The following is a 25,146-nucleotide window of genomic DNA, read 5'->3' on the forward strand; positions in this document are numbered from 1 at the left end:
TCAGACCAGAGACAAGTTTAATCTATTTTGGGAGGAGGGAGAATTGTTGGACAGAGTGCAGGCAGGAGAACTTCCTGGTCTTCAAATAGTGACACGAAAAATTTCAAGTCCAGCTGACCCATAAGAATAGGCAGTTGGGGTCTCTATTTTTAAAAATGTGTTTATGGGATGTGGGCGTCACTGGCAAAGCCAGCATTTATTGCCCATCTTTAACTGCCCTTCAGAAGGTGGTGGTGAGCCACCTTCTTAAACTGCTGCAGTCTGTGCGGTGAAGGTACTCCCACAGTGCTGTTAGGTAGGGAGTTCCAGGATTTTGACCCAGCGACGATGAAGGATCACAATATACTTCTAAGTCAGGATGGTGTGTGACTTGGAGAGGAGCTTGGAGGTGGTGGTGTTCCCATGCGCCTGTTGCCCTTGTCCTTCTAGGTGGAAGAGATCGTGGGTTTGGGAGGTGCTGCAGTGCATCTTGTAGATGTTACACACTGCAGCCATGGTACGCTGGTGGTGGAGGGAGTGAATGTTTAAGGTGGTGGATGGGGTGCCAATCATAACTTTGTTATAGAGTTACACAGCACAGAAAGAGGCCCTTTGGCCCATTGTGTCCGCGCCGGCCATCAAGCCTTGTCTATTCTAATCCCATTTTCCAGCATTTGGTCCATAGCCTTGTATGCTATGGCGTGTCAAATTCTCATATAAATGCTTCTTGAATGTTGTGAGGGTTCCTGCCTCTACCACCCTTTCAGGCAGTGAGTTCCAGATTCCAACCACCCTCTGGGTGAAAAAGTTTTTCCTCAAAACCCCTCTAAACCTCTTGCCCCTTACCTTGAAACTATGCCCCCTGGTTATTGACCCCTCTACTAAGGGGAAAAGTTCCTTTCTATCTACCCTATCGATGCCCCTCATAATTTTGTACACCTCAATCAGGTCCCCCCTCAGCCTTCTCTGCTTTAAGGAAAACAACCCCAGCCTGTCCAGTCTCTCTTCATAGCTGAAGCGCTCCAGCCCAGGTAACATCCTGGTGAATCTCCTCTGCACCCTCTCCAATGCAATCACATCCTTCCTATAGTGCGGCGACCAGAACTGCACACAGTATTCCAGCTGTGGCCTAACTAGCGTTTTGTACAGCTCCATCATAACCTCCCTGCTCTTATATTCTATGCCTCGGCTAATGAAGGCAAGTATCCCATTTGCCTTTTTAACCACCTTACCTACCTGTCCTGATGCCTTCAGGGATCTATGTACATGCACACCAAGGTCCCTCTGATCCTCTGCCCTTCTGAGGGTCCTACCATTCATTGTGTATTCCCTTGCCTTGTTAGTCCTCCCAAAATGCATCACCTCACACTTTTCAGGGTTAAATTCCATTTGCCACTGTTCTGCCCATCTAACCATCCGGTCTATATCGTCCTGTAGCCTGAGGCTTCCCTCCTCGCTATTTACCACTCCACCAATTTTCGTGTCATCTGCGAACTTACTGATCATACCTCCTACATTCATATCTAAATCATTAATGTTACTACAAACAGCAAAGGACCCAGCACCGATCCCTGTGGTACACCACTGGACACAGGCTTCCAGTTACAAAAACAACCTTTGACCATCACCATCTGCCTCCTGCCACTAAACCAATTTTGGATCCAATGTGCCAAATTGCCCTGGATCCCATGGGCTCTTACCTTCTTGACCAGTCTCCCATGTGGGACTTTGTCAAAAGCCTTACTGAAGTTCATGTAGACTACATCAACTGTACTACCCTCATCCTCGCACCTAGTCATCCCCTCGAAAAATTCAATCAGATTGATCAGACATGATCTCCCCCTGACAAAGCCATGCTGACTATCTTTGATTAATCCTTGCCTCTCCAAGTGGAGACTAATTCTGTCCCTCAGAATTTTTTCCAATAATTTCCCTGCCACTGATGTTAGGCTAATTGGCCTGTAATTCCCTGGTTTATCACTACTACCCTTCTTGGACAATGGTACTACGTTCGCTGTTCTCCAGTCCTCTGGCACCTCCCCTGTGGCCAGAGAGGTTCTGAAAATTTGTGTCAGAGCCCCTGCAATCTCCTCCCTTGTCTCACACAGCAGCCTGGGATACATCCCATCAGGGCCTGGGGATTTATCCACCTTTAAGCCCACTAAAACCGCTAGTACCTCCTCCCTCTCAATACTAATTTGTTCAAGTATATCACAATCTCCCTGCCTGATTTCTGCCTACATCATCCTTCTCCATAGTGAACACAGATGCAAAATATTCATTTAAAACCTCACCTACATCTTCCGGCTCTACACACAGATTTGCCTTTGGTCCCTAATGGGCCCTACTCTTTTCCTGGTTATCCTCTTGCCCTTAGTATATACTTATAAAACACCTTGGGATTTTCCTTTATTTTGCCCACCAGTGTTTTTTCATGCCCCCTCTTCGCTCTCCTAATTTCTTTTTTAAGTACCAGCACGGTGGCATAGTGGTTAGCACTGTTGCCTCACAGCGCCAGGGACCCGGGTTCGAATCCGGCCTCAGGCGACTGTCTGTGTGGAGTTTGCACATTCTCCCGGTGTTTGCGTGGGTTTCCTCCGGGTGCTCCGGTTTCCTCCCACAGTCCAAAGATGTGCGGGTTAGGTTGATTGGCTATGATAAATTGACCTTAGTGTTAGGGGGATTAAATACGTGGGGTTACGGGGATAGGGTGGGATATGTGTTGGTGTAGGGGTTACGGGGATCGGGTGGGATATGCGTCGGTGCAGGCTCGATGGGCCGAAATGGCCTCTATCTGCACTGTGGGGTTTCTGTGACTTCTGTGATACCCCCCTGCACTTTCTATACTCCTCTAGGGCTTCCACTGTTTTTAGTCCTCTGTATCTGCCAAAAGCCTCCCTTTTTTTCCTAATACATTCTTGTATATCCCTTGACATCCAGGGTTCCCTGGGTTTGTTGGTCCCACCCTTGACCTTTACAGGAACATGTTGGCGTTGTACTCTATTTCCTTTCTGAAAGACTCCCACTGCTCTGATGTGAATTTTCCTACAAGTAGCTGATCCCAGTCCACTTTGGCCAGATCCTGCCTTATCATATTAAAATCGGCCTTCCCTCAATTTAGAACCTTTATTTCTGGTCCACCTTTGTCCTTTTCCATGACTACCTTAAATCTCACCGAATTATGGTCACTGTCACCAAAATACTCTCCTACTGACACTTCTACCACTTGCCCGGCTACATTTCCTAGAATTAGGTCCAGTACCGCCCCCTCTCTTGTAGGACTTTCTACATGCTGGCTCAAAAAGCTCTCCGAGATGCACTTTAAGAATTCCGCACCCTCTAAGCCTTTCACACTCTGACTATCCCAGTTAATATTGGGGAAGTTGAAATCCCTTACTATTATTATCCTATTATTTCTACACTTCTCTGAGATTTGCCTACATATCTGTTCTTCTATCTCCCCCTGGCTGTTTGGGGGCCTATAGTATACTCCCAGCAAAGTGCTTGCCCCTTTTTTGTTTTTAAGTTCTACCCATATGGCATCATTGGAGGAACCTGTTAAGATATCATCCCTCCTTACAGCAGTAATTGACTCCTTGATTAATATTGCGACACCCCCTCCTCTTTTACACCCCGCTCTGTCTCGCTTGAATATTCTATACCCCAGAATATTGAGCTGCCAGTCCTGCCCCTCCCTCAACCATGTCTCTGTGATAGCAACAATATCATACGCCCATGTGTTCATCTACACCTTGCCTTACTAGCAAGACTCCTTGCATTTAAATAAATGCCATCCAGCCTTGCCATACTCCTTTGTGCTGTTGCATATTTGCTCTGCCTTCCAGGCTGACTTGTTTTTTCCTCTATATTTGGCTGTGCATCACCCCGTATCCCATCCCCCTGCCAAGTTAGTTTAAACCCCCCCCAACAGTACTAGCAAACCTCCCCGCAAGGATGTTGGTCCCGTTCCAGTTCAGGTGCAACCCGTCCCACTTGTACAGGTCCCACCTTCCCCAGAAGCAGACCCAGTGATCCAGGAAACTAAAGCCCTCCCTCCTGCACCAACTCTTTAGCTACGCATTCATCTGCTCTATCCTCCTATTCCTATACTGACTAGCACGTGGTATTGGGAGTAATCGAGAGATTACAACCTTTGAGGTCCTGCTTTTTAACCTGCTACCTAGCTCCCTAAATTCTTGTTGCAGGACCTCATCCCTCTTTCTACCCATGTCGTTGGTACCAGTGTGAACCACGACCTCCGACTGTTCACCCTCCCCCTTCAGAATGCCCTGCAGCCGTTCAGTGACATCCTTGACCCTGGCACCAGGGAGGCAACATACCATCCTGGAGTCACGTCTGCACCACAGAAACATCTATCTGTTCCCCTTACGATAGAATCCCCTATCACTATTGCTCTCCCACTCTTTTTCCTCCCCTCCTGTGCAGCTGAGCCACTCATAGTGCCACGGACTTGGCTCTTGCTGCATTCCCCTGAGAAACCATCTCCCCCATCAGTATCCAAAACAGAAAATCTGTCGGAGAGGGAGATGGACCCAGGGGACTTCTGCACTACCTTCCTAGTTCTTTTACTCTGTCTGGTGGTCACCCATTCCCTGTCTGCCTGTGCACTCTTTACCTGCGGTGTGACCACCTTGTTAAATGTGCTATCCACGAAGATCTCAGCTTTGCGGATGCTCCACAGTGACTCCAGCAGCAGCTCCAGCTCCGAAACATGGATTTCGAGTAGCTGCAGCTAGAGACACTTCCTGCACATGTGTTCGCCCTGGACACCTAAAGTGTCCCTGACTTCCAACATGGCATAGGAGGAGCACTCCATGCTGCCGAGCTGCCCTGCCATGTCCTACCCTTAATTTACTCTTTTAAATTAAAGAATATTAAATACACTAGTGATCTTACTGCCCTTTAAACACTACTTACTCTAAACTAGAAACCTTACTTTTACTTTAATGACTGGAATGTAGAAATACTGTAGAAATACTCTCACCTGCTCTCCAGCACAGAGCTTGCTTAGCCCTGTCCAAGCCTGGAAGAAACTTAAAACTTGAAACATTAAATTTAAATGCTAGTTGCAAGCACACAAGACTAGAATTTATAAAAATAAGAGATTAACCTTTAAGGTTTACTCCCTCACTCACCAAACTTGCAGTTTAACACTCTGTTCTGATCTGCACTCCGTGGTTCTGGATGGTGTCGAGCTTCTTGAGTGTTGTTGGAGCTGCACTCATCCAGGCAAGTGGAGAGTATTCCATCACACTCCTTACTTGCACTTTGTAGATGGTGGTAAGGCTTTGGGGAGTCGGGAGATGAGACACTTGCCACAGAATACCTAGCCTCTGACCTGCTCTTGTTGCCACAGCAGTTAAGTTTCTGGTCAATGGTGACCCCCCAGGATGTTGATGGTGGGGGATTCGGCGATGGTAATGTCATTGAATGTCATGGGGAGGTGGTTAGACTCTCACTTGTTGGAGATAGTCATTGCCTGGCACTTCTGTGGCGTGAATGTTACCTGCCACTTATCAGCCCAAGCCCGAACATCGTCCAGGTCTTGTTGCATGCGGGCATGGACTGCTTCATTATCTGAGGAGTTGTGAATGGTGCTGAACACTGTGCAATCATCAGCAAACATCCTCATTTCTGACCTTATGTTGGAGGGAAGGTCATTGATGAAGCAGCTGAAGATGATCCCAATAATAATAGATAATCAAGGGGCTATAGGGAGGGAGGAACTTAAAACAATCTCTATCACTAGAGAAAAAGTACTGGGCAAACTAATGGGGCTAAAGGCCGACAAGTCCCTTGGACCTAATGGCCTGCATCCTAGGGTCTTAAAAGAAGTGGCTGCAGAGATAGTGGATGCGTTGGTTGTAATCTACCAAAGTTCCCTGGATTCTGGAAAGGTCCCAGCGGATTGGAAATCTGCAAATGTAATGCCACTATTCAAGAAAGGAGGGAGACAGAAAGCAGGAAACTATAGGCCAGTTAGCCTAACATCTGTCATTGGGAAAATGCTGGAATCCATTATTAAGGAGGTAATAGCAGGACATTTAGAAAATCATAAGACAATCAAGCAGAGTCAACATGGTTTTATGAAAGGGAAATCGCGTTTGACAAATTTGCTAGAGTTCTTTGAGGATGTAACAAACAAGGTGGATAAAGGGGAACCAGTAGATATAGTGTATTTGGATTTCCAGAAGATGCCACATAAAAGGTTACTGTGTAGGTATTCGTGGTCACCGATGTAGGTATTGGGCGAATTCCTACTTAATAATCGAGTTCGACTCCAGGAGAACAATCAAAAAGGTTTTTAATGCAGGAACAGAGGCATTCAAACAGGTTGCAGAGCTAGGTACAGGAGAGCCATAAAATAGGTCTTCACCAGACGGAGACGCCACGAGGACTGCTCGGCAGTCCCGTGGATTGCGTGATGACGTCATCGTGTTCTTCCTGCACTTGGGTAGTCACGTGACTTGCGTGATGATGTCATCGCGTTTGCCCGCGCTTGGGACGGTCATGTGATGTGCGACGTGACGTCATTGTGTTAACCCGCGTCATCGCGTTCACCCGCGTCATCGCGTTCGCCCCCGCTCCCAAAGGAGGAAAGCCCTGCACCAGCTACATCGTTACGTTAAAGGGAATTATGTACGGTAAGTAAGGGACACTCGATGGTACCGCTACATGCGCCCCCCCAGAATTCGCTTTAATGGACGTTGAACAGTGAGGTGGTCTGATGAGCCTATCCGAACGACTCCTGTAGTCTCGAGACAGAGACTGCTGGGTGGTTGGCGGACTGGCGGGCGGTCGTACTTGGGTTGGCGTAACGACGATGGGTGGCTGGTGGTCAGGCGGACGATCGTACCAGGTGTGCCGTAACGATGATGGGTGGCTGATGGTCAGGCGGGCGGTCGTGCTGTCTCGACGTGGCGGGCGAGGTCGAAATATGTGGTCCGGTAGACGGGGTCTGGAGCGGATCCCGATGCGTGTAAGGGTGAATAAAACGTATTCAGCCCTGTGAAGGACCGTGGAAGCGTGTGACCTCTGTAGCCCGTGGTTCGAAACGGGCGTCAGGGCGAAACAGCTGGCCGCGTCATAGCTACTGGCAGGTTGGGCAGACGTGGACCATTGTTGGGAAAAGGTCCCCAGTCTGACGAAATCTGCATGAACGCCGAACGGGTGATCCAGGAGGAAAAAGACGTGGGTCTGGGCAGGTCGGTGAACTCGCCGACAGGCGAGCGAACTCTCCGGCAGTCAGGAACGCACGGAACGGTGCATGCTGTAGTACTAATACGGTAACACAGAAGAGAGTGAACCATTGCTGCGTTGATCAGTGATCGGTGATGACAGCAATTTTCGCGTGGCCGATCGCGGCCGCAGGATGCCCGTTGGACCCGTCCTCGATGGTCGCAGCATCAGTAGATGTTTGCTTTTGTTGAGGGGAAAACTGTAGAGAGCACGGCAACGCTTCTAGTTGTTGTTGATTGCGGTAGGGGGAAAACTGCCGGGAGGGCGGCAACGCTTCTAGTTGTTGTTGATTGCGGCAGGGGCAAAAACTGCCAGGAGGGCGGCAACGCTTCGCTGTCGCGCAGAACTGCGCGCGGTAGATTACACAACCCAGCAGGCTGACGAGCTGGGGTGGCGTCTGCGGGGGATGAGTCTTCGTGTTTCGCGAGGGATGGGTCCTCGTGGTTTGCGAGGGAAAAGTCCTCGTGGTTCGCGAAGGGTGAGTCCTCATGGGTTGCGAGGGGCGAATCCTCATGGATTGCGAGGGGCGGGTCCTCGTGGGTTGCGAGGGGTGGTTTGCGAGGGCTGAGTCCTCGTGGCCTCTCCGCCGGGGTGCGCTCCGATCTTGTGAGCCCGTAAACGTGCTGTACCCGTGCTGTGAGGGTGTTATACTTGCTGTTCTGCCATGGGGTTGTTGAAGAGGCTGACGCTCCGAAAGTCGGTAGAGCTGTCGAAAATGGAGACCGTATCCAGGTACGTGGTCTGCGCCGTATCGATGTTGCACAAGGCGAACGGGGCTTCTACCAGGATAAAGCACGAGGGCGGTTGTTGCTCCCAGTGTTGCGGTAGCTGAGCGAAATGGCTGTAGCTTCCAGGCGTGCTTCTTTCGTGAAAGACGTTCACGAAAAATCGGGGTCCGGCTGCGCTGCTTTCGTGAAAAACGTTCATGAAAAACGGGGTCACCAATGTAGGTATTGATGAGCTCCCGTCCTCACGTCGTTGGTCACCACACAAGTGCCAGGCAATGACCATCTCCAACAAGCGAGACTCTAACCATCTCCCCTTGACATTCAATGGCATTACCATCGCTGAATCCCCCACTATCAACATCCTGGGGGTTACCATTGATCAGAAACTGAACTGGACCAGCCATATAAATACTGTGGCTACAATAGCAGGCCAGAGGCTGGGAATTCTGCGGCGAGTGTCTCACCTCCTGACTCCCCAAAGCCTTTCCACCATCTGCAAGGCACAAGTCAGGAGTGTGATGGAATACTCTCCACTTGCCTGGATGAGTGCAGCTCCAACAACACTCAAGAAGCTCGACACCATTCAGGATAAAGCAGCCCGCTTGATTGGCACCCCATCCACCACCTTCAACATTCACTCCCTCCACCACCGGCGCACTGTGGCTGCAGTGTGTACTATCTACAAGATGCACTGCAGCAACTCGCCAAAGCTCCTTCAACAGCACCTTCCAAACCCGCGACCTCTACCACTTAGAAGGACAAGGGCAGCAGACGCATGGGAACATCACTACCTACAAGTTCCCCTCCAAGCCACACACCATCCTGACTTGGACCTGTATCGCCGTTCCTTCACTGTCGCTGGGCCAAAATCCTGGGACTCCCTTCCTAACAGCATTGTGGGTGTACCTACACCATATGGACTGCAGCGGTTCAAGAAGGCAGCTCACCACCATCTTCTCAAGGGCAATTAGGGATGGGCACTAAATGCAGGCCTAGCCAGCGATGGCCACATCCCACCAATGAATAAAATTTTTTTTTTTTTTTTAATTGTAAGAATTGGTGTTCGTCGGTTGTTGTTCGACTTCTGTTAAAACGTTCACAGAGACGGGGTTCAGGCTGTGCGCTTCTTCCGTGAAAAACGTTCACGGAGACGGGGTCACCAATTGTCGGTATTCGTGGTCACCGATGTAGGTATTGGACGAATTCCTACTTAATAATCGAGTTCGACTCCAGGAGAACAATCAAAAAGGTTTTTAATGCAGGAACAGAGGCATTCAAACAGGTTGCAGAGCTAGGTACAGGAGAGCCATAAAATAGGTCTTCACCAGATGGAGACGCTACGAGGACTGCTCGGCAGTCCCGTGGATTGCGTGATGACGTCATCGTGTTCTTCCCGCACTTGGGTAGTCACGTGACTTGCGTGATGACGTCATCGCGTTTGCCCGCGCTTGGGACGGTCATGTGATGTGCGACGTGACATCGCGTTAACCAGCGTCATCGCGTTCACCTGCGTCATCGCGTTCGCCCGCGCTCCCAAAGGAGGAAAGCCCCGCACCGGCTACATTGTTACGTTAAAGGGAATTATGTACGGTAAGTAAGGGACACTCGGTGGTACCGCTACAACTGCACAAGATAAGAGCGCTTGGGGTTGGGGGGTAATATATTGGCATGGATAGGGGATTGGCTAACTAACAGAAATCAGAGTCGAGATAAATGGGTCATTTTCCGATTGGCAATCAGTAACTAGTGGGGTGCCACAGGGATCAGTGCTGGGGCCTCAACTATTTACAATCTATATTAATGACTTGGATGAAGGGATTGAGTGTACTGTAGCCAAATTTGCTGATGATACAAAGATAGGTGGGTTAGCAAGTTGTGAGGAGGACACAAAGGGCTGGATTTTGCCAGCCCTGGGGAGGCGGGTTTGGAGGCGGGACTGCCGGGAAAATGGCAGAATTTGGGGGCGAGTGCCCAACCCACCCCCAACCCGCCTCCATGCCATCTTGCCAGGAGGCGGGTAGCCGACCCGTGCCGGGTCCCGCCTCCTCGAGGTGGGAAGGGGATTAATGCCAATTAACTGCCTGTTAACAGATAGTTAACAGGCAGTTTTTTGGCTAATCCCTATTTTGAGCCCTGAAGTGTGGGCTTCCCAACGGCTCCGAACCTCGCCAGGGTCAGCGAGGTGGGCCGTCGGTCTGCGGGGGTCGGAGGGGCCGAGATTTCCGGTGTGCAGGTGAGTAATAGGTGCATGTGTGCAGAGGTAAGTGTGTGAGGTGTGTGTAAAGTGTTTTAATAAGTTTTACTTACCTTTACTTCTTCCTGCAGACTTCCTCCCTTCAGGTCTCTGGAGTCCCTCAGCTCACCAGCACAGAAAGCAGAATGGCCGCTGAACTGTCAAAAGCTGCAGCCTTCTGCTTTCTGGTCAGGAAGGCTTTCTAATTGAGTCTTGAGTAAAGACACAACTTAGAAGACAGATTGTCAGTGTTTGACAGCTTCACAGAGCCGTCAAACGATGACATTTAATCTGTCAAAGGCTCTTGACAGATGAAACGGCACTCGCTGACGTCACCGTCACCGTCACCTGTAACTGGCTTTCCCTTAATTGGCCTGCTAAGCCAAGGTCAAGATCAATCAAGGGAAAATAGCATGGGTTGGCCACAAGTCGATGGAGGCGGGACTAAAACCCAACAGGTGGGAGTCCCGCCTCCAGAAGCTCCCCATTGACAAAATCCAGCCCAAAGAGTCTGCAAAGGGATTTAGATAGGTTAAGTAAGTGGGCAAAAATTTGGCAGATGGAGTATAATGTGGGAAAATATGAGGTTATCCACTTTGGAAGGAAGAACGAAAAGGCAAATTATTATTTAATTGGAGTGAGACCACAAAATGCTGCGGTACAAAGGGATCTGGGGGCCCTAGTACATGAAACACAAAAAGTTAGTATGCAGGTACAGCAAGTAATTAGGAAGGCTAATGGAATGTTAGCCTTTATTGCAAGGGGTATGGAGATTAAAAGTGGGGAAGTTTTGATGCAACTTTACAGGGCGCTGGTGAGACCGCACCTGGAATACTGCGTACAGTTTTGGTCTCCATATTTAAGGAAGGATATACTTGCATTGGCGGCAGTCCGAGAAGGTTCACTAGATTGATTCCTGGGATGAAGGGGTTGACGTATGACGAAAGGCTGAGCAGGTTGGGCCTATATTCATTGGAGTTTAGAAGAATGAGAGGTGATCTTATTGAAACATATAAGATTCTGAGGAAGATTGTTAGGGTGGATGCTGAGAGGATGTTTTCCCTAGTGCGGGTATCTGGAACTAGGGGACATCGTTTCAGAATAAGTGATCGCCAATTTAAGACGGAGATGAGGAGGAACTTCTTCTCTCAGAAGGTCGTGAATCTTTGTAATTCTCTACCCCAGAGAGCTGTGGAGGCGGAGTCATTGAATATATACAAGGAGGAGATTGACAGACATTTGAACTACAAGGGAGTCGAGGGGTATGGGGAGAGAGCAGGAAAGTGGTGTTGAGGCCAAGATTGGATCAGCCATGATCTTATTGAATGGCGGAGCAGGCTCGAGGGGCTGATTGGCCTACTCCTGCTCCTGTTTCTTATGGTTGGGCCTAGGACTCCTGCAGCAATGTCCTGGGGCTGTGATGATTGACCATCAAACACCACAACCATCTTCCTTTGTGCTAGGTATGACTCCAGCCAGTGGAGCGTTTCCCCCCCCCCCGAGTCCCATTGACTTTAGTTGTACTAGGGCTTCTTGATGCCACACTTGGTCATATGCTGCCTTGATGTCAAGGGCAATCACTCTCACCTCACCTGTGGAATTCAGCTCCATTGTCCATGTTTGGACCAAGGCTGTAATGAGGTCGGGAGCTGAGTGGTCTTGGCGGAACCCAAACTGGGCATCAGTAAGCAGGTTATTGGTGAGTAAGTGCCGCTTAACAGCACATTCGATGACACCTTCTATTACTTTGCTGATGATTGAGAGTAGACTGATGTGGTGGTAATTGGCCGGGTTGGATTTGTCCTGGTTTTTGTGGACAGGACTTACCTGGGCAGTTTTCCACATTGTCGGATAGATGCCAGTGTTGTAGCTGTACTGGAACAGCTTGGCTAGAGGCGCGGCTAGTTCTGGAGCACAAGTCTTCAGCACGATAGCCGGGATGTTGTCAGAGCCCATAGCATTTTCTGTATCCAGTGCGCTCTGCCATTTCTTGATATCATGTGGAGTGAATCGAATTGGCTGAAGACTGGCTTATGTGATAGTGGGGACCTCAGGAGTAGGCCGATATGGATCATCCACTCGGCACTTCTGGCTGAAGATGGTTGCAAATGCTTCAGCCTTCTCTTTTGCACTCACGTGCTAGGCTCCACCATCATTGAGGATGGGGATATTCATGGAGCCTCCTCCCGTTAGCTGTTTAAAGTTCCATCACCATTCACGACTGGATGTGGCAGGACTGCAGAGCTTTGATCTGATCCGTTGATTGTTGGATTGCTTAGCCCTGTCTATAGCATGCTGCTTCTGCTTTTTAGCATGCATGTAATCCTGTGTTGCAGCTTCCCCAGGTTGGCATCTCATTTTTAGGTATGCCTGGTGCTGCTCCTGGCATGCTCTTCCACACTCCTTATTGAACCAGGATTGGTCCCCTGGCTTGATGGTAATGGTAGAGTGAGGGATATGCCGGGCCATGAGGTTACAGATTGTGGTGAAATACAATTCTGCTGCTGCTGATGGCCCACAGCCTCATGGATGCCCAGTTTTGAGCTGCTAGATCTGTTCTGAATCTATCCCATTTAGCACGGTTGTAGTGCCACACAGCAGGATGGAGGGTGTCCTCACTGTGAAGACGGGACTTCATCTCCACAATGACTGTGCGGTGGTCACTGCTACCGGTACTGTCATGGACAGGTGCATCCGCGACAGGTGAGGACGAGGTCAAGTAGGTTTTTCCCTCGTGTTGGTTCTCTCACCACCTGTCGCAGGCCCAGACTAGCAGTTATATCCTTCAGGACTCGGCCAGCTCAGTCAGTAGAGGTGCTACCGAACCACTCTTGGTGATGGACATTGAAGTCCCCCACCCAGAGTACATTCTGTGCCTTTTCTACTCTCAGTTCTTCTTCCAAGTGGTGTTCAACATGAAGGAGTACTGATTCATCAGCTGAGGGAGGGCAGTAAGTGGTAATCAGCAGGAGGTTTCCTTACCCATGCTTGACCTGAAGCCATGAGACTTCATGGGGTCCGGAGTCAATGTTGAGGACTCCCAGGGCCACTCCTTCCCGACTGTATACTACTGTGCGGCTACCCCTGGTGGGTCTGTTCTGCCTGTGGTGATGGAGGAGTTTGGGACATTGGCTGAAAGGTATGATTCTGTGAGTAAGACTATGTCAGGCTGTTGCTTGACTAGTCTGTCAGACAGCTCTCCCAATTTTGGCACAAGTCCCCCAGTGTTGGTGAGGAGGACATTGCAGGGTCGACAGGGCTGGGTGTGCCGTTACCGTGTCCGTAGCCAGTGCCGAGGTCGCTGCCAGATGGTTCGTCCAGTTTCATTCTTATTATTTTGTTTTGTTGTCATTTCAGAGGGTAGTTAAGAGTCAATCACATTGATGTGGGTCTGTAGTCACATATAGGCCAGATCAGGTAAGAACGGCAGATTTCCTTCCCTAAAGGACTTTAGTGACAATTTTACAACAATCCGATATTGATTATTATTACTGATACTAGCTTTTTATTCCAAATTTATTTAATTAACTGAATTTAAATTCCCCAGTTGCCGTGGTGGGATTTGAACTTACGTTTCTGGATCATTAGTCCATGGCTTCTTACTAGCCCAGTGACATTACCACTGCGCTACCGTTCACGTTAGTGCCAACTATCGGAATTATTGTCTCATCTGATGGTTGGCACTTCCAACAATGCAGTATTCCCTCTGTGTGGCACTGAATATCAGCCTAGATTATGTGCTCAAGTCCTGAAGTAAGAAAGAAAGAACTTACATTTATATAGCCCCTTTCATGACCTTAGGGCATCCTAAAGTGCTTTGCAACCAGTGAAGTACTTTTGAAGTGTAGTCATTGTTGTAATATAGGGAAACATAGCAGCCAATTTGCGCAAAGCAAGGTCCCACAAACAGCAATGAGAGAAATGACCAATTAAACTGTTTTAGTGATGTTAGTTGAGAAATAAATGTTGGACAGGACACTGGGAGAATTCCTCTGCAATTCTTCAAATAATGCCACAAGATATTTTAGGTCCACCTGAAAGGGCGGACGGGACTTCAGTTTAATGCCTCATCTGAAAAACAGCACCTCCGACAGTATAGCATTCCCTCAGTGCTGCAGTAAAGTATCATCTGAGGTTATGCTCTCAGGTCTCTGCAGTGCAGCTTGAACTCACAACCTCTGACCCAGAGACTAAAGTACTACCACTGAGGCAAGGCTCATACCCTGAAGTGGATCAGTGATGCCCAACCTTTTGCCTTAGAGCTAAAAGTACTACCAATTGAGCCAGAATTTATAGACTTACCATTGTTTCTCAGCCCCCATTATTATCTTGTTTATTTTTTTTTGCCAGTCCAGTAACCTTATGACAGGGGGTTGTGGCCATTGCTTTTCACCCATGATGTCACTAGAACTTGTAGCGTATGTACCCGTCTACCTTTAAGGAAACTATTGTATGTAACCGTTCACCTTTAAGAGAACTACTTTAGGTGTGGCACTACTTGTTTGGCTTCTGTATACTGTAATACCGACAGTGACCACACCAGTATATAAGTGTTGTGGCAGGATTGCTGGGGCAGATTCGCCCTGACCTTCGAATAGTAAAGACCTGTTTGTTTGTTACTCCTGAAGTCTGTGTCGTTATTAACAGTACAACCCACAGACTTTACAGTGGCGACGAGTCCGATCGTACCCTGCGGCAAGACTACCAAAGCAACTAAAGAGCGTCGAAGAGAGGCAACCGCCCTCGTCGTTATGCTGGGAGAAAACACGAGGCTGCAGCAATAGAAAGGAAGAAGACTTAGCAACAAAAGCTTCCAGCAGCAACAGGCACTGACTACCCTTCTACCACGGTGCGGAGTGAGCCAATCAGCAGGAAACAAGGCGGCCGCGGAGACTGTGAGTAGGGGAAAGTGTAACGAAATCCGGACGATAAGGGCTGTGCACTCGACCACGGTCGAGGGGGAGCAGAGCTGGTCAGGAAGTCGGGTCCAATGGCGTCGTGAGATAGCCGGACCGCGATCGGCGGGAAAAGCCGGGCAGCGACCGAAGCCACGAAGCGCTGAGACCGGGAGCAGGCGCGGGAAGAGAGAAACTCAGCCGCAGCCGGGGAGGGAAGCACCGGACTGCGTGAGGGCTGGGAGGCGAACGGGAGCCAAGCGTGTGGGAGAGGCAGAGCCGACCAAAGGAGGCTGCGCGAGAGCCAGTCCAGCGGCTGAACTGTTCTCCACCAACGGGGTACCCAGCGCCGGTAGAGCCGAACGTGTGGGAGAGAGACGGAGCCGAGCAAGGGGAGAGGGACTGCGTGAGAGCCAGTCCAGCGGCTGAACTGTCCTCCGCCAACGGGGTACCCAGCGCCGGTAGAGCCGAACGTGTGGGAGAGAGAGACAGAGCCGAGCAAGGGGAGAGAGACTGCGCGAGAGCCAGTCCAGCGGCTGAACTGTTATCCGTGAACGGGGTGTACCCAGCGCCGGTAGAGCCGTGCGAGCGGGAGAGAGAGACGGAGCCGAGCAAGGGGAGAGAGACTGCGCGAGAGCCAGTCCAGCAGCTGAACTGTTATCCGTGAACGGGGTGTACCCAGCGCCGGTAGAGCCGTGCGAGCGGGAGAGAAAGACAGAGCCGAGTAAGGGGAGCTGTGCGGAAGCCAGCCAGCGGCTGAACCTGTCCACTGTGGGGAAAGCGTACCCCTTCCACCAGGGAAGAAACGCGGGAAGCCGCCATTAGGCGGCGAAGACGACAGAAGCGGGAAACCGCCATTGAAGTGGGCGGGGAGAGAAGGAAAGAGCGGGAAACCGCCATTTTCGCGGGAAAACCGCCATCTTAACTGCCATTGAAGTGGGCGGAGAGAGAAGGGAAGAGCGGGAAACCGCCATTTTCGCGGGAAAAACCGCCATCTTAGAAATAAACAAATAAATAAGAATACTTAAAGAAATACTTGTGCTGCTCCCAAGGAAAGAAAGATGCCTAAGCGAGGGAATATTAACGATTTTAATTCTGAGATAGAAGACTGGGCCACGTACGTGGAACGCATAGAGATTTATTGTGAAGCCAACAAAATAGAGGAAGACGACAAGGCGATAACATTGCTAAACTCGATGGGGGCAAAAACATACGGGCTCTTGAAGCATCTAATAGCACCAGATAAACCGACGGATCAGACTTTCGAAGAGATTGTGGCTGTGCTGAAGGACCACTTGAACCCCACACCGTTGATGCTGGCTGAACGTTTCAAATTCTATGCAAGAATGCAGAGGAAAGACGAAAGTAACGCGGAATACTTGGTCGAACTGCGTAGGCTGGCGAAATACTGCCAGTTCGGAGGGAATCTGACAGAGGCACTGCGAGACAAGTTCGTATGTGGATTGTCCAAAGAAGGGACGCAAAAGCGACTACTGGAAGAGAACGACCTCACACTAGACAGGGCTGTTCTTATAGCTGCATCGCACGAAGCCGCAGCGAAAGGAACGGCAGAAATGCAGCTGAAGGCGGCGGCACTCGGGGTGGACCAAATTACCTCGAATACAACAAAATGCTATCGTTGTGGGAAGACAACGCACGACCAGAATCAATGCTGGTTTAGGAACCAAGAATGTAGGAAATGTGGCAAACTGGGTCACATCGCAAAGGTATGCCGGTCAGGGAAGAAGACCAACAACCAAAGGAAGCCACCACAAGAAAAGTACAGCAAGGTACACAAGGTGGCTGAGAAGAGTTCAGACGAGCAGAATTCAGACTCAGACCCAAACAACCAGGAGCTGGGTAGTCTGAGAATTCACAATGTGGGGAGGGAAGCTGATCTACAAACTATCTGGGTCATGCTAAGAATAGCTGGAGTCCAAGTAAGAATGGAGTTGGACACTGGATCAGCTCTATCAGTCATCAATCGAAGGGACTACCACCGGCTATTCTCTCACATACCCTTAAGGAATACCAAGTTCGTATTACAGACATACACGGGGCATAAAGTATACCCCATGGGGAAGATAAGAGTCAAGGTGAGAGAGAGGGGTAAAGAACACCCAAGAATGAACTTGTATGTATTACCTGAGGGAGGACCACCACTTCTAGGACGGGAGTGGATTAAGAAAATAGACATGGAATGGCATTATCTAAAAGCCATCACGAGTGAGGACTCGGTACGAGCAATCAGCTCAGATTCTGGAACGGATGACGATAAGACTAACTCAAATATGGAAGACAAGGCTGAAATGGACTTGCCGACTATGGTGGAGAAAACAAAGACAGGCATAAAGGCTTATGCTACCGAGAAGGATAAAGCTTCAGAGCAGAACTCCAGGTTGACAGAGAATTCTGAGCCTGTCCAAGTTAAGGACTTATCCACGACGGAAGAACACAGAGCCCGGACTCAAACGTATCGCAAAATACAACAACAATTAGAACAGTTGAGTTACCGTCTCGTACAAGAGATGAAAACAATGGAACAATTCTGGGACACCGAATGGGAGAACCTGGAAAGACAACAGAGGCAGCTAGCTCAAGCTGAGAGCGACCATAGGGCCATCATGGCTAAGTATCGATCACATCTCCCTGATGCTGTTCAAGAGTTAGAATATTTGCAGAACGAAACAAATGAAGAGGAATCTTCAGGCAGCCAGGATTTTATCCCAGTTCCTCTCTACGACTCCTTACAAGCAGAGTGTAAGAAGTTGAAAGAACAGTATGAACAGGCCCAGGCTACAATTCTGGAGGGGGTTAACTCGGCAACCTCCGAAAAGCTAGTTTTAGTGAAAGCATATGAGCAACTAAAGGTTGAACATGAGCAAGAAGTCCAAAGGATGCAGGAAATGTTTGAGGAGCTCCAGGCCAAGACAGACTCATCGGTAGAGATTCCATCCATCGATGAAAAATTGGAGGTGGAAGACATGGCAGAACATGGAATCCAAGAGGTTCAAGAACTCATAAAAGTACTGAAGGAAACCCAAGACAAATATGAGGCGGAAATGACCAGGGTTCAACAACTTGAAGAACATAGTCAACTGGGAATCCGGGCAGTGGAAGGAAAGGCAACTGGAAGAGAAACAGAGACTGGAAGAATGGCCCCTGAACTGGAGCTAGAGAGCATCAAGGTGCAACTTCTTTGAGCGCTTAAAACCCAAGCACCAGAGGGAAAGGTGGATGAAATAGAGAAGAAGCTGATCCACAGTGTCCCCGGGGAAGAGTTAACGACCAGCCAACTCCTTCACAGGCGGAGTGACAAGACTCCACAAGGGGAACACGAGCTTCAGGCTTCAAAGGGAAGGAATTCGGAGCTTCCAAAAGGGATGGAGATAGCTGAGGTGGCAACACAGCAAGGATGCCAAAAGGACGCTGAATTACGTCAAATTGAACAGAAGAATGGGGAAACAGCTACTCCAGTAGAAGGAGTAAATAGCCGGATAACGCAATCCCCGATGGAAGGGAAGGTATTGAACTCACAAATGAGGACAGTAGTGAAGGAATGGCAGACAACCCAGGAAGAGCGTGATGAATATGAATGTATGAGGAAGTCTTTTCAAGAAAGATGTCTAGGGAAGGAACCACAGTCGGCTAACGTCCTGATGGGTAAGGAGGAAGTAGAAGGCCCTCTCGCTGGCCTAACTCAGGACGACCCCGAATATTACCATGACCTGTTGAGTGACACTGAATATTACGAGGATCTGGTCTGCCCAGTTTGTGAGGAAAACTCCCAAAGTGCTGAAATCAGGATGAAACACTTAAGGTCTAAGGAACATAGAGAGTTGGTGGCGCTACAGCTGGCAGCCGAGAAAGGAGCCCCGAGAGTCTCAAAAAGGCAGAAAAGAAAAAGAAGAGGCAGAAGACAATAACTATCTAAAATATTATCACTTCTACCAGCTCAGGAGGGGACCTACGAAAGGAGCTAAATTAGTTGAAAAGTGGGAAATTATCAAGACAGCCAGTTGGTTATAAAAGTCGGCACTGCCGGTTCAACAGGACGAAAGTTCAAGCTGTTACGTCAAGGAAAAGGCTATGGAGGAGTCACACTATCCATGTGAACCGGCTACACCAAAGAGATGTTGTTCGGACCAAGTCAAGATCGGAGACTGAATCTGTGAACTGTTCCCGCAGAGACTGACTTTGTGAACTGTTTCCCACCGAGATTATATCTGTAAAGTGTTTTATATGAAGTTGAAGATATGTATGTTAATGGGGCTCTGTAAGTAATAAGCTAAAAAGGGAGGATTGTAGTGTATGTACCCGTCTACCTTTAAGGAAACTATTGTATGTAACCGTTCACCTTTAAGAGAACTACTTTAAGTGTGGCACTACTTGTTTGGCTTCTGTATACTGTAATACCGACAGTGACCACACCAGTATATAAGTGTTGTGGCAGGATTGCTGGGGCAGATTCGCCCTGACCTTCGAATAGTAAAGACCTGTTTGTTTGTTACTCCTGAAGTCTGTGTCGTTATTAACAGTACAACCCACAGACTTTACAGAACTGAACTTTATGATGTCACAGCAGATGGAGACTACTCAAAATAACTATACCCAGGTGGCCTCTAGTCAGCAGTTGAACAAAATAAACAGGCCTGACTGCAAAACATTGGTGAGTGTCACGATATTTACTGTTATAACATTTAGGAAATGTTGTAAGTGATATCAGTAAGGCCTGCAAACCTGCTGAGGAATGATCTCAAAGGCTTAGCCAATGCTGAATCCTGAAAAGGTTTCTGTGGGAATCAAAGATCCGGATAATAACTCGAAACCCGGAAGAAGTTTCAGCACGTCGGTCTGTGGTATTTTAACAGACACCTCATTGTAATATTACTTCCGGGTTTGGCATCAAATGCGCGGCAGCGGGTGTGGTGCAGGCTCGCATGACGCAATTGCAACTGGAGTATTTAAAGGGCTAATCCAAAGATGCAATTTGGAGGAGTTCGGAGTTTGCAGAAAGAAAGGGAGAAGTTTCATCAGGGACTCAGGACGGTCAAAGGCTGCCCCCGATTTAATGATGCATCGCTTGCTGCACTGTTGGTGCAGTGAGGAATAGGAGAGAGATACTCTTACGCAGCAACGGGATGAAGACACCTGCTGCTGCAACAAAGAAGGCGTGGCTGGAGGTGGCCGAAGGTGTCAGCAGCAGGATTATTGTGCCACGGCCCTGGATTCGGTGCAGGAAGCACTTTAATGACTTAACCAGGTCAGTAAGTACAGTTGCACATTCACCTACATCCTGTTGTGCACATCACCCCCCTCCCCCACTCTGCCTTGTCAAGCTTATTCAGATTCAGATTAGATTTATTTGCCATATGTAACAAGTACAATGGAATGCTTGTTCCCCGTAGGGACGCGTCAGCTATACATACAGCGCCGCGTTCAGAGTCAATACAATGGCTTCCCGTGGCAGTGGGAGCACGATGTCCCTCAGCCGCTCCGTCCTCCTCTTCACCGCGGCCTCCTCCTCACTGTTGCCGGCTCCACGTGTGGTGGCCTGCTTCTCCTGCTCTGGCCACCATGCCCGGCTCCCCTCCTCCCATCTGGACTGCGAGTTACCCGAAATGGAGCTGCCGGCCGACGTGCTGCAGCGTGTCGTGAGTCTGCTGCTGCTGCTCGTTGCGCTGCGCTCCTCTGCCCGACTCGCCGAACACATCGTCGGGATGTGAATGCTCCAATGCGGCCTCCTCTTCACCGTCGCCGGCTCCACACCAATCACATAACTCCCCACACCCACTTACCTTGCAAGCGCACTCATCATTCTCTTTCTGTGCACTTCCTCACATCCCCATCTATCCATCGACCACTACCACTCACCCTCATCCTTATGCAACATATTGCCTCTCCCTTATAGCCACCCTGACTAAATGCACTGCATCCATCAGGTGAACACATTCCATCACAGTCACTCATAGGTCTATTCATTCTTCTGATGCAGGGGAAGAGAGCACAAACCAAAAGGGAGAGGGAGAGGACTGGAGGTGGTCCTCCACAGATTTCATAGTTGTCAGTTCTAGAGGAGGGAACACTGGAGATCAGTCCCATTTCGACATCCCTGACCATCAGAGATGGAGAGATTGGGACCTCCCAGCTACCTGGTGACAGAATTAAATATCAGCGATCCACATGTCATACAGCACTCAATCATGTTGACTTGATTTCAGCAACGAGTGAAATATGATCATCTTCATAATGCTAAATTTTAATATTCTTACCTTGCCAGTACTAATTCATATATTTTCTCTATGCCAGGGCCTTCACGCATACAGCAACAATCGGTGGACCTCCCGGTAGATGAATCCTCAGAGGACCTGATTCCTTCTGAGGGTGCACTGTCACAGGACACATGCATACCATGCACCAGCGCTGATACTCACACTTCAGTGGGTCCAGTTAGGCAGTTAGTTGGGATTTCACCTGGTGATTCACAGTTCACAAGTGAGCAAGAGCAGACAGTGGTGGCAAGGACAGCTGTGGAGAGTCCGTGTTGGAGGGCGCAGCCCTCTCTGAGCTCTGCTCAGCTGGACATAGATGCTGTACCCTGGGGGCCATCGATGAAAAGGATAATCATTGAGGGGCAGCAGCAAATCAGTGACATACTGGCAGGCCTTCCACGCACACTGTCCACGATTACTGAGTGAATGGAGGAGTCCAGCTCACGTATGAGTGGGTTGATGTCACAGGGCATTGTGAGGAAGTGTTCTTCTATGGATAGATTGGCCAACTCCATAGAGCATCAATCGCAGCAATCAGATGAGTCCATGCAGGCCTTGACCATGGCCGTGCAGACTCTGGATGCCAACATGTCTGGCACCTTAAATAGGACGACAGAGACCTTAGTCTTGGCCTTACAGCATGTCATTGATCTGCACCAAGCTGCTCTCCAGCAGAGTGGTTGGAGTGAAGTGCGACTGGCCCATGAGAGGGATGATGACGAAAGGGGGCATGGAAGTAGGGACTCCACTCAAAATGCTCCCACTTCTCATGCATTGCCCCACCTCAGCCAGTACCCAACATGCTGCCTCCTCTCCCGATGGCCAAGTCTGCCCCTGCACAGGTGCAGGTGGAGTAGTCTTTGGTGGGGCCCTCACGAGCTCCAATACCCAGAGGTCATTGGCCAAGAGCATCTCAACAGTCTGAGCAGGGATCTGAGCAGCCTGCCTCTAGTTCTGCTGAAGCCACAGGGGTTGCACCACACAGGAGTGGTAGGAAAGGTAAGAGCAAAGCTTTGTCGTTGCACAAGGGTATGCACATGGGTGTTTGATAAAATGTTACGTTGTCAAGTTTCCGTCGTTTTGTAGAATCATGTAAAATGTATAACTTTCCACCACTTTCCCGTGCTGCCCGTTCTTGGATGCCAGGTGGCAATGCGCTTTTTCAGTTACTTATTGATGAATAGGAAGACATGAATTGACAGGGACCAATAGGGGGATGTGTAATGGGTGGATGGTTGGTTACAGGACTGCTTTGTGTCAGTGGGATTGAGGGTGGGGCTGGGGGAGAATGACCATTGGATGTGATTGTTACATCAGTCCAGTGGTAGTGACTAACTGAATCTTACAGCTATAAGGGAACCCTGGCATCCCGGGCAGCAATGTGAGTGGCTGGTGCTGTGTTGGGCTGCTATCTTCATCCTCTGCCTCCTACTCATCCTCCTCACCCTCCAGCTGGTTCTGCTGTTGCCACTTACAGCTCCTCTCGACCCATCTTTTGTTTCTTTACTTGCCCCATTACCACCTCCATTTGTCATTTAGTCACTCCTTCCTTCCACCCTATCACAGACCTTCCCTTTAGTTCTTTCCTCCCCTCAACCCTTTTCCTGCCTCTGTACTTACTTAAAAACTACATCGGATTACATCGGATATGTGGCACAGAAACAGGCCATTCGGCCCAACCAGTCCATGCTGGCATTTATGCTCCACTCGAGCCTCCTCTCGTCTTTCCTCAACTAAATCTATCAGCATAACCCTCTATTCCCTTTTCCCTTATATGCTTGTCTAGCCTCCCCTTAAATGCATCTATAATATTCGCTTCAACCACTCCCTGTGGTAGCGAATTCCAAATTCTCACCACTCTTTGGGTAAAGAAATTTCTTCTGAATTCCCTATTGGATTCCTTGGTGACTATCTTATATTGATGGCCTCTAGTTATGCTCTTCCCCACAAGTGGAAACATTCTCTTCTGTATCCACTTTATCAAAACTTTTCATAATTTTAAAGATCTCTTTGCTCACCCCTCAGCCTTCTTTTTTCAACAGAAAAGAGACCCAGCCTGTTCATCCTTTCCTGATATGTATACCCTCGCATTTCTTGTATCATCCTTGTAAATCTTCTCTGCACCCTCGCCAGTGCCACTATATCCTTTTTATAATATGACGACCAGAACTGTATGCAGTACTCCAAGTGTGGTCTAACCAAGATTCGATACAGGTTTAGCATAACTTCCCAACTTCCCTACTGTTACATCTCTAACTTCCTACATTACATCAGTGACTACACTTCATTAGCTGCAAAGCGCTCCAATAGGATGTCCTGAGGTCGTGAAAGGCGCTATATAAATGCAAGCCATTTATTTATTTATTCCAGTTCTGAGAAAAAGTCATCAACCTGAAACGTTGGCCGCGATTTTGCCGGCGCTCAGAGGGCGGGTCTGGAGGTGGGTCAAACCCACCGCCATCTTGCCTCCACACAACTTTACAAAGTGTCAGGTCTGCGAGGCCTGATCAGACCCGACACCAAGCGGTGGGAGAGCCACTTAAGGCAGTTAACAGCTTGTTAACTGCCTAGATAACCCAATTTTAAGAAGCTCTTCCCATTTTACTACATTTTCAGTGTGTTGCATGTCGTGCGACAAACACGCCAGCTGATTGTGGCGGGTTCAGCAATGAGCTGAGTACTTGACAGCTGCTCCTGCAGCATAAAAGCGGACCTGTAACATGGCTGACATTCAGATGGCAGAACCTTGTGTTGTGAGGTTTTGGAACACATTTTGTAGGTCTATTGAGCTTGTAAGTGTTTAAGCTGAGACCCTTTTGCACTGTGACCTCCTTGGAAAACCCTCTCCCCACATTGACTAAGCGCTTATAACATCTGTTTCTGAACTGAGATATATACCAGTGGAATGGAAACCATTTATATCTTCTCATCCTGGTCCTCAGAATCGGAGGAAGAGCAGCCGCGGCAGCAGCAGAACCAGGCACAACAGCAGCAGCAACAACAGGAGCGCCAACCTTCTCCTCAGCCACCTGATGCTGCACAGGGCAGAGGGCGTCAGCGCAGGGCTGCACCACACAAATATGGCAGGCTTGCCAAGGGTGCAGGGCGTCGTAGACAGCACACACGTGGCCATTAGGTCCCCCTATCACAACCCAGCTGTAATTGTCAACTGCAAGGGCTTCCACTCCCTTAACGTCCAGCTGGTGTGTGACCACAGGAAGAACATTATGCATGTTTGCGCAAAGTTCCCTGGCAGTTGCCATGACTCCTTCATCCTATGGCAGTCTACTGTGCCTCAGCTCTTCAATCCGCCAACCCAACTTTCCGGAAGACTACTTGGAGACAAGGTCTATCCCCTGAAGATGTGGCTAATGACACCAATGAGGAGGCCATCAAACGAAGCTGAGGAGCAGTTCAATGTGAGCCACATTTCCACCAGAAGCATCATAGAGCAAACCATCGGCTTGCTCAAAATGCGATTCAGATGCCTCGACAGATCTAGTGGAGCCCTACAGTACTTACCAGCCAGGGTCTCCAGAATCATCATAGTCTGCTGTGCCCTGCACAACATCACACAGCAGCGTGGCTTACCACTGCCTGAGGAACAAGTGTCTCAGCAGGAGGAGGAGGCAGCAGATGAGGAAGACCTTGCAGAGGTGGATGTGCCAGTTCCACTAGCACATGAGCACATTGCTGGCCGTGAGGCAAGGGATGCACTAATCAATGCCAGATTCGCGTAAGTTTACGCAGCAAACACATGTGGCTGGCTGGCACATGGA

Source organism: Somniosus microcephalus, chromosome 15, assembly GCF_052327205.1.
Source record: "Somniosus microcephalus isolate GS21.2 chromosome 15, FLI_Smic_1.0, whole genome shotgun sequence".
NCBI lineage: Eukaryota > Metazoa > Chordata > Chondrichthyes > Squaliformes > Somniosidae > Somniosus > Somniosus microcephalus.